Source organism: Cynocephalus volans, chromosome 1 (genome assembly GCF_027409185.1).
Source record: "Cynocephalus volans isolate mCynVol1 chromosome 1, mCynVol1.pri, whole genome shotgun sequence".
NCBI classification, from domain to species: Eukaryota; Metazoa; Chordata; class Mammalia; order Dermoptera; family Cynocephalidae; genus Cynocephalus; species Cynocephalus volans.
The window spans coordinates 295,302,351-295,317,651 of record NC_084460.1 but is presented as its reverse complement, the minus strand read 5'-3'; the positions used below and the strand labels follow the sequence as shown (position 1 = coordinate 295,317,651).

The 15,301-nt window shown below is 44.9% G+C and overlaps 1 protein-coding gene across 13 annotated transcripts in view; it reads right to left on the bottom strand.

Moving 5' to 3' along the window:
* The window catches only part of DGKD (diacylglycerol kinase delta), a 109,750-nt gene that overhangs the window by 35,207 nt on the left and 59,242 nt on the right, over positions 1–15,301 (bottom strand). The window contains exons 1-3 of one of the 13 annotated variants that reach the window (XM_063091178.1): positions 12,211–12,434; positions 282–300; positions 28–166 (exon numbers count right to left, since the gene is read on the bottom strand). The exons of 2 other annotated variants lie outside the window; for them this stretch is intronic. The gene's annotated coding sequence lies outside the window, so the exon portion shown is untranslated. Of the gene's footprint in view, positions 1–27; positions 167–226; positions 301–6,729; positions 6,792–6,927; positions 7,017–12,210; positions 12,435–15,301 lie in introns of those variants that run through there. 10 more of the 13 variants (XM_063091222.1, XM_063091186.1, XM_063091195.1 and 7 more) reach the window with 10 other exon arrangements.

Here is a 15,301-nt window from a genome sequence, read left to right as displayed (position 1 = left end):
CATAAGTACACATTTACAACTACTTACTACTTAGACACAGTAATAAGCCCTAGGACATTTTTTAAAAAGGAGAAGAAAGCCCAGGAAAACGCAGTAGCTATTGCTCCAGAGAGCCCACAAACTGACGTCCAGCACGTGAGTTGTTTAGGGAAGTCTGGTCCAGTCACTGTAGAATAACAACATGAGCATGTATCACACACAAATGTTCTTGCAAAAAACCTCTTACTGTAAGACAGTAGAATAACAAGCAGCCACTACAGTCAGGGTCTGAACAACTTAACTGGAAATGAAGCCGTGAACCTAGTAATAGAAAACAAATGAAAATGATGTCCACAATATACAAAGAGTTTTTATAAATCAGTTGAAAAACTCTTCCTGACGAAAAAAAAAAAGGGTATGAACTTGCATTTCACAGAAGAAATACAAAATGGCTAATAATAAGCAAATGAAAAGCTGTTCAATCACTGTAATCATGAGGAAATGTTAAAGAAAACAGCGATCTATTTTTCACCTGCTGAATCAGCAAAGTTTTAAAAGATAATCCAGTGTTGACAAAGGTTTGGGAGAAAAAGAGTTCTCACATATTGATAGGAGGGTAAGCAGGGTACAAAATTCCTAGAGAAAAACTTGACAAAGTCTATCAAAGTTTCAAAGGTCATGACCTTTTACTTAATTTTGTTTTATAATGGTATAAAATATCCATATAGTTCCAAAGTCAAATCTACAAAACAAGGTATATTCACAAGTCTACCTTTTATATCTCTCCCCTCTATACTGGTTCCCATAAGTATCTTTTAAAAAAAAAGAAATATGTTTTACCCATCCATTTTTAAGATACTTGCAAACACATGTACATTTCTATATTCCCCTTTTATAAATGGTAGCATGCCATAGACACTTTTCTTCACCCCTGCTTTTTTACTTAATTATATGTCCCAGCGATCACTCCTGAGCAACATACAGCTTCCAGAATTATTCTTTCTTTCAGCAGCACAGTACTCCACTGTTCAGAAGTCCAGTCTATTCAACCACAGCCTTACAAAAGGAATTCTGAGTTTAAAATCCTTTGCTACTTCAAATAGAGCCACAGTGAACTGCGTGTACACGGATCTTTCCATATTTTTACTAGTGTTATCTCTGGGATAAATTCCTAGAAGTAGAATGCTCTGACAAAGAGTAAATGCAGATGCAATTTTGTTAGCTATTACCAAATTCCCCTCCACAGGGGTTGTACTATTCTGTATTCCCACCAGCAGTGTTAGGAAAATGCCTGCTTCCCCATGGACTTGCCAATAAAATGTTATTTAACTTTGGATGTTGGCCCACCTTATAGCTTTAATTTACATTAAGATGACCCAACTTAGGAACAACCAACTTAAATTACTACATGATCATTCCCTGTACCAGCCAGCCTCCCCTCCCCCACCCTAAATAAATAAACAAACAAACAAACAGATGGTCATGTTTCTAGCTCAGAAAATGCAGGAACCATGTGTTATAGATTCTCTCTCCAGTGATTAGTTTTCATTACAGAGTGGGGTGAGCAGAACTGGGTCTCCCATGCATGGCTCACTCACTATCACATACCCAGGTTTATTGGGATGAGCAAACTTAAGGGTAGGCTGGGGACAGAAAGCAGTAGAGTCAGGAGAGGTGAGGGAGAAGGAAAGACCAAGAAAACGGAAGACTGGAGGAGCCATGCCTTCCTGAGGCCAGAGTGGGAGGTGGCTGCTGCTCTCTGCACCTCCATCCCGCCATTGACAACGTCCATTGGCTCAGCAAACACCGGCCAAGTATCTGTTGTGGACCCGGCATTCAAAGAACATGACGGGTGAGGTTCCTACCCACATGGAACTCACACTGGGGAGACAGACAGACAACCACCACACATACTGGCCCGGGCCATGAAGGCAGCAAAGCGGAGCGTGCACGGGGGGCTGGTGGGTGCAGTCAGCGGTGGTCAGGGCTTCTGCCTGTGTATCAGTCACTGCCTGTCTCTAAAGTCTGAGCAAACATGCCCTCAACTGTTCACTCTGGGGTGAGTTTCAATATTTGAACACTTTTACCTGTGTAATAAATACAGTAAGAGAAAGATAACGTACTTTACTTTGCATGACTCAGGAGTATGCAACAGGATATTTACAGATGAGAACCATGAGATTTTTTATGTCCCATTCTACTGTAGGTCTTATGTCTACTTCTGCCGTGACAACCTTTACAAGATGACGTGCCCACATTACTCCAGAATTCAGCTAGGCTGTTTGACAAAATGCACGTCTGCACCCACCATCGTCTAAGCAGCTTGCGGGGGTGGGTTGGAACATGGGTACCAGGTACCAAGCACAACTGGGCAGCAAATTATAGACAAAACTGCTATGTTTAAAGAGAGCGAGTTAATGAAACAAATGATGAATGTCATCATTTTCTTAAGCAGTGAAAGTGTTTACATAAACACTGAGCAACAGATGAATGTCCAAGAACCCAGGGTTTGACTTTAAAAAAAAAAAAAAAAAAACTCTTACTTGTGCTTGCTCCATTGTGAAGAAGCCTGAGACAGACACGGATCTGAACCCTGCCTGGCCACTAACTGTCTCTCTTCTGGAAAGGGGGGTGATAACGGCTCCCTGGCAGGGCTGTGGTGGGACTGAACGGGATCCAGCGTGCACAGGACCTGGCACGGGGTTTAGGCCCTGGCGTCTGAAGCCCTTGTCAGCTGTGGAACCTGGAGCAGGTGCTTTTCTGTCCCATGCTTCCATTTCCCCATCTGAAAACAGGGGCTATTATCAGCACGGTCGCATCCTAGTCTTGCTGTGAGGTGTAGGTTGGCAAGATCCCGCAAAGTATTAGGACAACACTTAAGCCTCCCGCCGTCACTGTCAGTCACCTCAGGTTCCAAGTCCTCCATCTTTGGGTATTATCTATTTGATATAACCAAGAGTCAGAGCCCCAAGTGGACATCGCCTTCCTTGGGACCACTTTGGTGTCAACAGTACACCTTCCCAAATCATGAGAATAGTCCCAGAAGAGTCCCACCAAGTAAAAATCAACCCCCCAGTTCTCACCAGTCAGGCCCTGCCACCTCTGGGACAGAATCCATATTTCTGAGCTGCCCACAACCTGGTCACAACTGAGCCCTGCCTACCTATGCCAGTCCCCAGGTGCACATGCATGACTGACTTGCCGGGCCCTGCCCCTGTCTCCAGTTCCCTGGAGCACCCCTCCTGGCAAGCTCCCAAATAGCACTCACAGCCCCAATACCAGCCAGTGGGCATGGCATGGGAGCCCTGCTTTCTGGCACTGTCCCCGTGACACCAGCCTCATCCCAACCCTTGGTAGGGGGAGGGTGGGTGTCTTCAGGGGTCTGAGTCTGAGAGAAATTCTGGACAGCGCTTCCTGCTCAGTCCCTTGGCTTGGAAGACACTGTGGGCAGGAAGGACCCAGGCGAGGAGCCTGGGGCTGGAGGAGCCTCAGGCTACACCCTCCTGGCTGCTCACTGTGCAGGAAGAAGGCAGGACACAAGGGAGAGGCTCTCGGGACTACCGAGTGTCCCTTCGTTTGGACTGCAGCCAATACCACAGCTACCAGCCACCAAAGAATGGTGCAAAAAAGCCAGAACTATCTCCAAAATCTAGCCTTCACACAGAAAAGACTTAAGACCAAAAGATGCTCACATTTTTCAAGCAAATTTGCAAGGTAATAAACAGCTCACATAAGTAAATCAACTTCAAAGATAAATGCAAATGAAAAGTAGGGCAATAAAGTGAACTTGGTAGAACAAATCTGTGACATCACAGAGATTCTGCAGGCCGGGGCCCATGAAGGAATAAACAGACCTGGTACCAAGGGAAGGGGCAGTGTCACACTACACACAAGACAGTTGGCTGCACAGGAATCCACAACTTGGCAAGCGAAAGCACACCCAGGCCCTGCATTGGGACAATCAGAGAGAGGAACAGAAAGGCTGCCACAGAGGAAGGGCAGAGAAAACGGGGGCTGCACGTCCCACAGGAACCGGGGTAGACTAGAAGAGCCACAAACAGGCATGAACTATTAAGACTCTTGCTGGAATTCTCCTGAAGGTAAAAGAACTTAAACATAAGTAAGAAAAAAGCAGACCAACTAATAGAAAAAATGCCCAAAAGATGTGATTATTTCAAAAATGGCCAATAAAGCACTTACTGAGTGCTCAACTTTATTAACCATTAGGGAAGTAGAAATTGAAACTACAGGGTGATGCATCTTTCATAGTGACTGAACTGAAACAGACAACAGCAAGTGCTACGGAGGTGCAATCCGGCACAAGTACTTCAGAAAACGGTGAACTTATAAATCCCCCGTGACTCAGCAATTCCATTAATGCACCCAACAGAAACGCAAGCATGTGTCTTCCTCATCAAGATATACACAAAAATATTCACAGCATCGTTACTCTGCACAGGCCTACACCAGACACAACCCAAATGCCCAGGGTTGGTAGAGTCGACAAATAAAATGTACTATATTAACAAAGTGGAAGACCACAGAGCAGTGAAAATGAACCACCACTGCTACACTCCATTACGTGATGAATCTTATAATAGTGGGAAAAAGCCAAACACAAAGGAACATATACTGCATAATCCTTATGCATTAAAGTTTGAAGGGAAAAAAAAAAAACAGGCAGAACTAATCTCTGGTGTTAGCAGTTGTTTTGAGGGGAGGAGCACACAGGAGGGCTCCTGGGGGCTGCTAATGCTCTCCTCCATGTTGGGGAACATTGGTCAAGCTGTATTGTATGCTTGTAACAAGTGCACTTCTACATACGTATGATTGGTAAAAAGAATGTGGAATTTCTCAAAAACATAAAGTTAACCATATAACTCAACAGTAAATGTGCATAGCTGCGCAGACTCTTGGACAAAATCTGGTTAAAAAATTAAATGTGCAAGAGATAGGCAGAAGAAGACAAAAGTATATGAATATGAGAGACTGACAGAGCTGCATTGAAATAGTGTTAGAAATGGACCTTCAAGGGCCGAGCCCGTGGTGCACTCGGGAGAGTGCGGCGCTGGGAGCGCGGCGACGCTCCCACCGCGGTTTCGGATCCTATATAGGACTGGCCGGTGCACTCACTGGCTGAGTGCCGGCCACGAAAAAGACAAAAAAAAAAAAGAAAGAAATGGACCTTCAACATATGAAAAAATGCTATTTTACTCATAAGATAAATGCAAATTAAAATTACAAGATGCCATTTCTTTTTCATCAACCAGATTCACAAAGTTCAAAAGTTTGATAACATGGTCTATTGACTCTCATACATTGGGGCACAAATTAATATAACCTCTATGGAAAACACCTGGTAAAACCTATCAACCCTTAAAATATATATCTTTGTCTTGCAATAGTGCTTCTATAAATTTATCCTGCCCTATATCCTCATGAGAAATCACAGACTGTATATACAAGGTGATTCGTGACAGCATTGACTGTAAAGGCAAAAGATTGGAAACTACTCAAATACTTATCAATATTTACTGGTACCAAACAATACTGGAGATTGGCTGCAGTAATCATGATACACGTTCATATGATGGAAAACTACAGAGCCATTAAAAAGACTGAAGCTAATCTGTACTTATACAAAACAACCTCTAAGACATATTGTTAAGTAATAAAAGCAAATTGCCGGCACAGTACGGGTGCAGAGGAAAAAGTAGTATTAGTCACCTCTACTGAGGCCGCTGAGTGGCTGCCAAAACTTCATACCATTTTATTCTTACGATTTCTGTACCATGTGCATGTATTACCTATTCAAAAAATACCTATTAAAAAAGAAAGTCTTAAGTTTATAATATATGCTAATGAGAAAAAAAAAAAAAGCTTTAAAAGTTCTATTTGAGGGCTGGCCAGTTTGTTTCGTTGGTTAGAGCACAGCCTTATAACACCAAGGTCACAGATTTGGATTCCAGTACCGGCAACAACAACAACAAAAAAGTAGTATTTAAAATAAAAACTTTTGCTTCTATTCCTTCATACAAGCACATGACCTCCTGTTTTAGTCCGTTTTGTGTTGCTATAACAGAATACCTGAGGCTGGGTAATTTATAAGGAAAAGAAGTTTATTTGGCTTACGATTCTGGGACAGCTGCATCTGGCACTGGCCTCAGGCTGCTTCTACTCATGGTGGAAAGTGGTAGCAGCCAGTGGGTACAAGCAGATCACATGGCAAGAGGAAGCAAGAGAAAGAGAGACGGTGCCAGGGTCTTTTTAAGCAATGAGCTCTCGCGGGAACTAACAGAGCGAGAACTCACTCACTACTCCCCCCTCCCCCAGGGAGAGCATGAATCCATTCATGAGGGATCCGCCCCCATGACTCAATCAGTTCCCAACACTGACACATTGGGGATCAAATTTCCACGTGAGTTTTGGAGGGGACAACACATCAAACTCTATCACCTCCCAAGAGATATGAAAAAGTACCTAGCTATTCCAAACGAGTTCAAGACACCCAATTCAGACAAATTATCTTCCAATGTCCTGGGAAGTATCAGCCAAGGAGGTTATTAAAACATGGCAGTGACCTTTGGGAAATCATGGTGGAAAAGGAGACATGCTGGAGACACACAGACACAACTTTACAAATGCAGAAAAGGGTGCACTCTGACTTACACACACAATAGCTGCTAGAGCAAGGGACCATGCCGCAAGGACGTTAAAGACAATAGCAGCCAACATGGACAAGGCACTCACAACGTCTCGGGCAATCTGCTGAGTGTTTTACAGGTACTTCCTCAATTCATCTTCTGCACGACCTAATGAAGTAGGTACCATGAGAGCAAACTGAACCCGGCCAAGGGAACTGCTCAAAGTCCTATTGAGAATGAAATGGAAGGTCCAGGACCCTAGGCAGGCCAGGCTCCCAGCCTCTACCCAGAAGCAGCTTCTCACCTGGATGGTAGACAAGACTGCAAAGTGCATGAGACCAGGAACAGCAGGGCAGAAGACAGGGAAGGGCCGGGCACTCAACAAGAGCTCTCCTAGGCTCACTCGGAACAAAAGCAGTCTGGTGCATTTCATTTTCTTTTGGGCAGGATGATTGGCTTGGAGGATTAATTAGCACAAGGATGAAACTGATATCTCATTAAATCACAGGACTGGCTGCCCCTCCCACTAGGACCAGCTTTCCTAAGAGTTTAAAATAGAAGGTGGAGAAATAAGATCTAGAGGATAATGACGAAGGCAGCTCACTGATTCACCAGGAGGTTTAATCACCATCCCCAAAACAGCACTGCCCTGTCCAACCATTTCCAACCACCGATTTGAATGTACATCTCACTTGTAAATGACTCCTTAAATGACAAAAAAAGCCAAGATCTTGCAAACTGTGTCATGCTAGAACCACAGGCCAAACCAAAAATCCTTAAAAGCTATAAACATGAAGCCCTGAGCCCATCCCGGTCCAAAAGCCCCACAAGAGAAGCACAGGACAGACGGGGGCAGACACTCGGGCCTGGATGCAGAGCTGTCCACTCTTCACTGGTCCAAGTTCATATGACATGGATGTACTTTTTCCTACTCCTCTATCCAAAATCCTTGGACATTAGAAAATAAACAGGAGAAGACCTGAAAGGTAGAGAGAAGGCAGCAGGCTGACTAGGGTCTTGGGCCCAAACAATGGCATGGTGTGAGTTATCTGAGTTCTCTGTTTGCCTCATATATCCCAGACTTGGAACTAAAGAGGCGAGTAGCTGGAAACACCAAAGGGACTAGGGGGGAAAAAAAAAAAAAAAGGCCCCAACAAAAGTCTGCTCTTTCCAGCCAAAGGACCAGGAAGAGGGCAGCCTGACGAAAGTCAGTAACAGCAGAGCAGTCGATAGCCACTGTACTCCAGCCAACACTACAGAAAACTGTGGCCCTCCCCCACCTTGCCAGGCCACATCAAGGTGCTGCAGTACCCATCTGCAGGATGGTGTCCAGATGCGGCCACGTAGAGCTGGAACTTGTATCCCTGTCACATCCCCCATGTCAGAGAATATACAAGTGGCAAATAAGAACATGGAAAGATATGCAACATCTTTAGCTATTAGGGAAATGCAAACTAAAGCCATAATGAGAGACCACTACACACCTATTAGGCTGGCTAAAATAAAAAATAGTGACAACAGCAAATGCTGGAGAGGATGCAGAGGAACTGGATCACACTGCTCACTGGAATGTGAAATGGTATGGCCACTCTGCAACACAATTTGGCAGTTTTTTAAAAAACCAAACATGCCGCTACCATACAACCCAGCAATTACACTCTTTAGCATTTATCCCAGAGAAACTAAGATTTATGTTCACACAAAAACCTATCCATGAATGTTTACAGCAGCTTTATTCATACTCAGCAAAAACTGGAAACAACTCGGATGCCCTTCAGTGGGTAAAACAATTAAGCTGCAGCACACCAGTACCATGGACCACTACTCAGTGATAAAAAGAACTGACTACTGATGCACACAACAACCTGGATAAATCCCCAGGATATCACACTGAGTGGGGGGGGGGGGAAATCATCATCATCCCAAAGGTTACGTGCATATAATTCCATTTATACAACAGTCTTGAAATAACAAAAATTGTAGAAATAGAGAACAGGTTAGTGGTTGCCAGGGGTTAAGGAGGGACGTACCTGAGGCTATAAAAGGGCACCAAGAGAGATATCTGTGGATATGGAAACGTTCTGGATCCTGACTGTAACAATGTCAATATCCTAGGCATGATACTGTGCTATGGTTGTGCGAGACATTACCACTGGGGGAAACTGGGTAAGGGGTACAAAGGATCTCAAAACAGAAAGTTTAATTAAAAATAAGTAACCACAATCAACAATGTTTAAGTTTAAACTGGGATAACCAAGGGGTAACTGCAGAACAATGCTGTTTCTTAAGGACAAGGGCATATGCGGTCTCACTCAGCACAAGAGTGTAGTCTTATCTTGTAAATCCTGTATTTGTAGGCTCTGAAAATACATGAAACCTCTGACTTGCCAAGAAGATATTATGCAGCTATACCTTTGGAACACATTCTGAAAGAAAACCAGACCAGGTCCTGTACGTACGCAAGGCTGGGTGAAAGCACGAGCTGCTCCACCTGTGTCAACAGCATCTGATTCAGAGCACACACAGGAGTGCCACAGACCGTGTGCCACCAGCCACCAACTGACCTGCTCATTTTGCACCTGGGCTATGACACGTGGCCTGGGCACTAGAGCCTACACAAAGCAGAGCATGGGGAATGTCAGGATTCGTTCCTAAACACAATGGTGCTTGAGGAACCAGTGGAGCTATGTCACCACAGAGATCAGCTATGCACAGAGGGGGTCAGAACACAGGCTCCTGCCCTCAAACAATAACACACCTCCTTAGGTGGGCAGGCTGGCCCAGCGCCTACCTGTGCCAATGCCAGCATGCGCATTGGGAGTGACTCGAGACACCACGAAAACAAGGGCTCAGAAAGGAGCTTCCTCCACAGCCCCACAGACCTCACTGCCCACCGGCCAGGTCCCTCGGGGGTCCCACTTACACACCCAGGGAGCCTGGAGGTTCTCCTGCCACTGACTGCCCCCCAGAGGCCGGTGCCTCTGCCACGATGCACCCAGCCTCCCATGTCAGAAACCACTCCCCAACTTTACCTCCTCTCCCACAATCATCTCTCATCTTTGGGTTCCCAATTCTTCATTTCTGGCTGGCCAGTTAGCCCAGTTGGTTAGAGCACGGTGTTGTAACACCAAGGTCAAGGGTTCAGATCCCTGTACCAGCCAGCTGACCAAAAAAAAAAAAAAAAAAAAAAATTCTTCCCCAGTTCTTCCTCAAAGATAAATTCAGGCAGTTTCTCATTTGAACAACAAACAGATAAGATCCCTGCTCCCATGATAGTTACATTCGAACACTGGCAGTAAATAAACACTATAATAAAGAATTGAAATACACAGAGTAGCTAGCAGCTGGTGAGGAGTGCTATGAAAAAAGGGAGACCATAAAAGGCAGGCCTGGGGGTCCAGGAGACTCCACAGCAAGGACTAGGAGGAGGCAAGGAAGCAGGCGGGAGGCAGAGCTGAGGTGGCGCAGGGCCAGGACCAGCCAGAACAGCACCAGGGCCACCAAGGGCCCTGCAGCCATCTGAGAACTCTGGCTTTTACTTCACCTGAAATGGCGGGCCATGGCAGCTTCTGCACAGAAAGCTGACATCTGACCCAGGTTTAAAAAGCATTCTTCTGGCTGCTCTACTGAAAACTGACGGTAGGGGGCAGTGCAGAAGTCAGGAAACCTCTGGGAGGCTCCTCAGCATCCCATCAAGAGATGAAGGCCAGGAGAGGGGATGGACTCTGGATGTATTCTGAGAGCAACAGGCTGTCCTGCAGACGGCACGGGCTATGAGACAAAGGGGAGTGTACAGTGACCTCGGCACAGCTGGCGAGGTGTGGCTGCCATCCAGGGGGGGTGGGGGGGGATCAGCAGGTCCATTTTGGACTTGCTGAGGTCAAGGGGCCTATTAAAATCCGTATCCAATGTCTCATTTCACCCATGAGGTCTTCATTTGCCATCAGTTTGGTACATTAAAAAAAAGACACTGGAGAAATGAGATCATTCACATGTTACCACAGCTGGTGGTAGTTTAAAAATATATAGTTTTAGAGAGCAATCTGATATATCTGGTCAAGATGAAGATGGGCATACCTAGCACTTCTATCATGAGAAACACACTCTTGTTCTGCCCACATGCCCAGGAAGACATGGGTAAGAATGTCCATGACAGCGTTGCTTACAACAGTGAAATCTGGGAAGACATGAGTCAGCAGTACAATTTGTATACACTGGAGCACATACAAGCCACAGAAACTAGCATTGTGGTCCTCAACTTGAGCTGCATTCTACACAGTGCTGAGATTCACACCCCACTCCCCAGAAATTCTGATTTAACTCCAGGAATAAGGGGCCAGTTGTTTTAAACCTTGAAACACTTAAATAAAAATAGATGTATCCACATGGCTAAACCTTGGAAACACAATGCTGCAGGAGATGTCCAGAATGATACCATTTATTCAAAATGTTAAAATTGGCTAAACAATACTGTATTATTCTTTAAAGTGACATGTGTAGAGAAAATATAAAAACATACAAATGGTAAACACCAAACTCAGAATGGTGGTGACGCCTGGCAGGGGAGGGCAGGAGGGGACTACAATAGAAAAGAGAATACAAAGGGCTTCAATTATATCCATAATGTTTATTTCTCTAGCTTGGAAATGTACGAAGTTGTTCATTGTGATACTTATTGAATGTTTTAAATGTTTTGCCACGAAAATATGCTAAAACACTCAAGCCAGAACTATAGACACACACAATATAACCATGCCTTATATTTATAATTGAGCCACATAGAACGTAAGGGGTCAGCTGGAAACCAGGCCAGGCGGATGTGGATGGATTCTGCTGATAAAACCATGCTGCGGGGTGTCGAAGCCAGCACCCGGGACTCACCACCCAAAGCCCTCCACGTGTGCTCCCAGGGCTCTTCCACACCCTGGCCAGGCCCCGCTGACGCCATACATTTCATGGCAGACACAAATGCTCTTAACTCGCCTCTCAAATTTCTCACCCTAGAGTCAATTCCTGAATCCTAAATAGCTGCTTGCATATCTGAAAACAAGGCTGGTGCTTTATGATGGGAGGAAAAGGCAGGTACTGTCGCGATCTCTCAGAGAGACGCTTTTAAAGGGAACCAACAGAACAACACCTTCTCTGCCAACACACCCCCTGCCGTGAATCATTAGGCCACCGCAAACTGACATCACACCCCAGAAACTTCCTTTCTGAGGGTTCTCAAAGCATATAGAAACATGTGTCCTATACCATCTGAGAGGGTTAGACAGACACCACCAGGTGATAATTCACCTACACACCTAAAGCAGCATGAATCTGGGTAGACAACGTCCAGGCTCTGCAGTCCTTGTTTTGGAGGGCTGGGGGGAAATTTTCTCCTGTTTCAAAACTTAAGACAATGGGAACTCTCCACAGAGAAGCTTCTCAACCTGCTGGACCAAAGAATGTTTCTAGCATGTGGGATAAGTCACACTACCAAGACTATAGTTTTAAAACTTCTAAGAAACACAAACCAACAATCAACCCTCTGGAGAGTCTCCAGTACTGTACAATTCCATCCATGTGCTTCATTTCAAATCCTCACCTTTTAACTCACTGCCTGAACAGCCTCCCCCGTCTACCGCTCACCGTCACCTGGAGCTCTGCTGTGCTTTGCGCTTTCCTCCTTCAGAACATTTCCCACTGGTTCCACATGAACCAGAATCAAAGTGACCGGCAGAAACAAAAAGCAAGTTTTAAATTTGGTGGAAGCAGACTGGAGATGTCCGAGTAGCAAATCAGCACCACACAATTCAGCCACTGACCAAAACAGGAGCAAAGGGACAGTGTCATGGGCAGGATTAGGAACTTGGAAACACTCTGCTAAATATAGCTCCCCGGTCTGTGGAGCCTGGAAAGGTGGCCGAGAATAAGCATCAGGCGCCCTGGTCATTTCTGTCACTTCCTGTTACTCATATCCTGCTGTTCTGATGCTGCTCCAAACCCTGGATTCCCTGTACACAATTCCCCACCTGGAAGCCCCCAGAGACAGACCATTCAAAACAGCTGGGCTGTGCATTGACAACAGACTTCCTTAGGGAGCACCACACAAGACACAAAAATAGTCCGACCACACACACATGCTCCTGGAGGTCCCCATGTGGAAAGAGCCCAGAGCACAGGCCTGGCCCTCTGCAGCACAGTGTCAAGCGCCCACACTGACACCTCGGCACGTTGCCCTGCCTGGGCCCGAGAGGGAAGCCAGGCACTGATGGCTGCACGCACTTCCTCTCCTGGGCTATACCTTACCTCCAGTCTCAGGGCAGCCTGGGGTCAAGGAGGGTGTCCCCACCCTCACAGCTGACAGGTGCCACCCACAGCATGGTGCCAGCAGGGCACCCTCTTCCCTAATCCGTTCCCACCTCCCCAGGAACTCAGGAAGCCAAGGCGTGGAGGAAAGCCAACTCAGCAAGAAGTTAAAATCACATGTAAGCTACCAGAAGATGGATTTTTTTTTTTTTTTAAAAGATGACCGGTAAGGGGATCTCAACCCTTGGCTTGGTGTTGTCAGCACCACGCTCAGCCAGTGAGCAAACCGGCCATCCCTATATAGGATCCGAACCCGTGGCCTTGGTGTTATCAGCACCGCACTCTACCGAGTGAGCCACGGGCCGGCCTGGATTTTTTTTTTTTTTTTTTTTTAAGAAAAAAAAAGTAAAATTAAGCAAAAAATGAAAGTTCCACCTAAAAATGAAACATGACAAAAATACTTGGTGTTACTTATCTATTCAATATTTCAACAGTGCTTCATTAAGCTGTGAAATGTGCTCAACACTGTGAGGAAACTTTAGAGATTAGAGACTCTAAAGCTTGGTGATAGAGGTGAAAGCCTTTGGGAGGAAGGGAATATTATTACCCATGAAAACACCTCAGATTTAAAGGTGGCACCCCAAGAGGGCTGGGAATAGTAAACCTACATGCAGAAGACAAAATATACAAGCAAACATGTTTACAATAGGAGAACACTAGAAATGACCTAGATCTCTGTTAAATAAAAATTACAGGAGGCCATTGTTTTGGACCAAGCTCCTGCACTAGGTCCCAAAAGACCAGACTAAAAATCAAAATGGACTCACCCCTGCTAAATTCCATGTCACTTAGGCTGGGGTCAGACCTTCTGAGAAGTCAGGAGAAAGATAACAGCTAATTTCCTGAACGGCCAGTGTAAATCTTCAATAGGGATGATAATAAAGTTCACTCTGCTTTAATCCTCACACAAAAGAGACAGTCTGAAGTAACCTGATATTATTTTTCTATTATTCTGTTTTCCTGTCCCCACCTGTATTGCTAGGGCTAGGGCTCACAAACCCCTCAAGCCCACTGTACAGACTGGGACACAAAACTCTTCACACACAGGTCCACGAGCTAGGTAACAGGAAAAGATCCTGGGAGCCATGGGTAAAAAATTAACAGGCTTTATTCAGAGCTTGGAGCAGCCTTCCTAGTGGCCTCCGGGAGCGTCCCGAGAAGCACCATGTATCAGAGCCGTTAGTCCTTTATACTTAAGTCCATAACCCTGGACACCTGGGTGCACATGCTCAATTACATTAGACAATAACCAAGGAACACCTGGGCGCTTGTGCATATTTACATCAAATGCCTGGCAAGATTCTGAACATTTGAGGGGCCCTGACCATTTTCCTATATTTTCCTAGCACCACCTTACAAGGAAAGTGACTTTGAAGTGACCGATCTGCTTTTTGTTCTTTTTGTTCTTCGTTTCTGCTTTCTTTAGCCTTTTTCTGTCTTATGAAACCAACCTCCTCTGCTTGGTTCACTGGAACCCTTATTCTATTTTATGGAATAATGTGTTAGCTGATTATAGAATCACAATAAAGCCAACTGAGTTCTTCAACTAAATTTATTGTAATTTTGTTCTTTGACATCTGCAAAAATGGGGGACTGGTGAAATAAGTTAGGACATGTTCATATGACAGAATGCCATTATAACCAATTTTTAAAAGGGTAATGAGAATGCACATTTATGGGCCAGTTAGCTCAGTTGGTTTAGAGTGCAGTGTTGTAACACCAAGGTTAAGGATTCGGATCCCCATTCCAGCCAGCCACCAAAAATATTTATGAACACAGAAAAATGTTCATAATGTAATAAACTGAAGAAACACAGGCTGGGGCCGGCCCGTGGCTCACTCGGTAGAGTGCGGTGCTGATAACACCAAGGCCCCGGGTTCGGATCCTATATAGGGATGGCCGGTTTGCTCACTGGCTGAGCGTGGTGCTGACAACACCAAGCCAAGGGTTGAGATCACCTTACCGGTCATCTTTTAAAAAAAAAAAGAAAGAAAAAAAAAAAAAGAAACACAGGCTGGCCAGTTAGCTCAGATGGTTAGAGCACAACCTTATAGCCCCAAGGCCACGTGTTCAGATTCCCAGAACTGCAAGCCACAAAAAAGGGAAAGAAAAAACAGACACATGAATATATAATAGAATATATAAATTGATCCCAGTTTTTGTAAACATGAAATAGTCTCCCTTTATCCATAGTTTCGCTTTCTGTGGTTTCAGTTACCTGTAGTCAACCAAGCTCCAAAAATATTAAGATATTTTAAGAGAGACAGAGTGACTACATTCACATAATTTTTAATAAAGTATATTGTTATAATTGTTCTACTTTATTG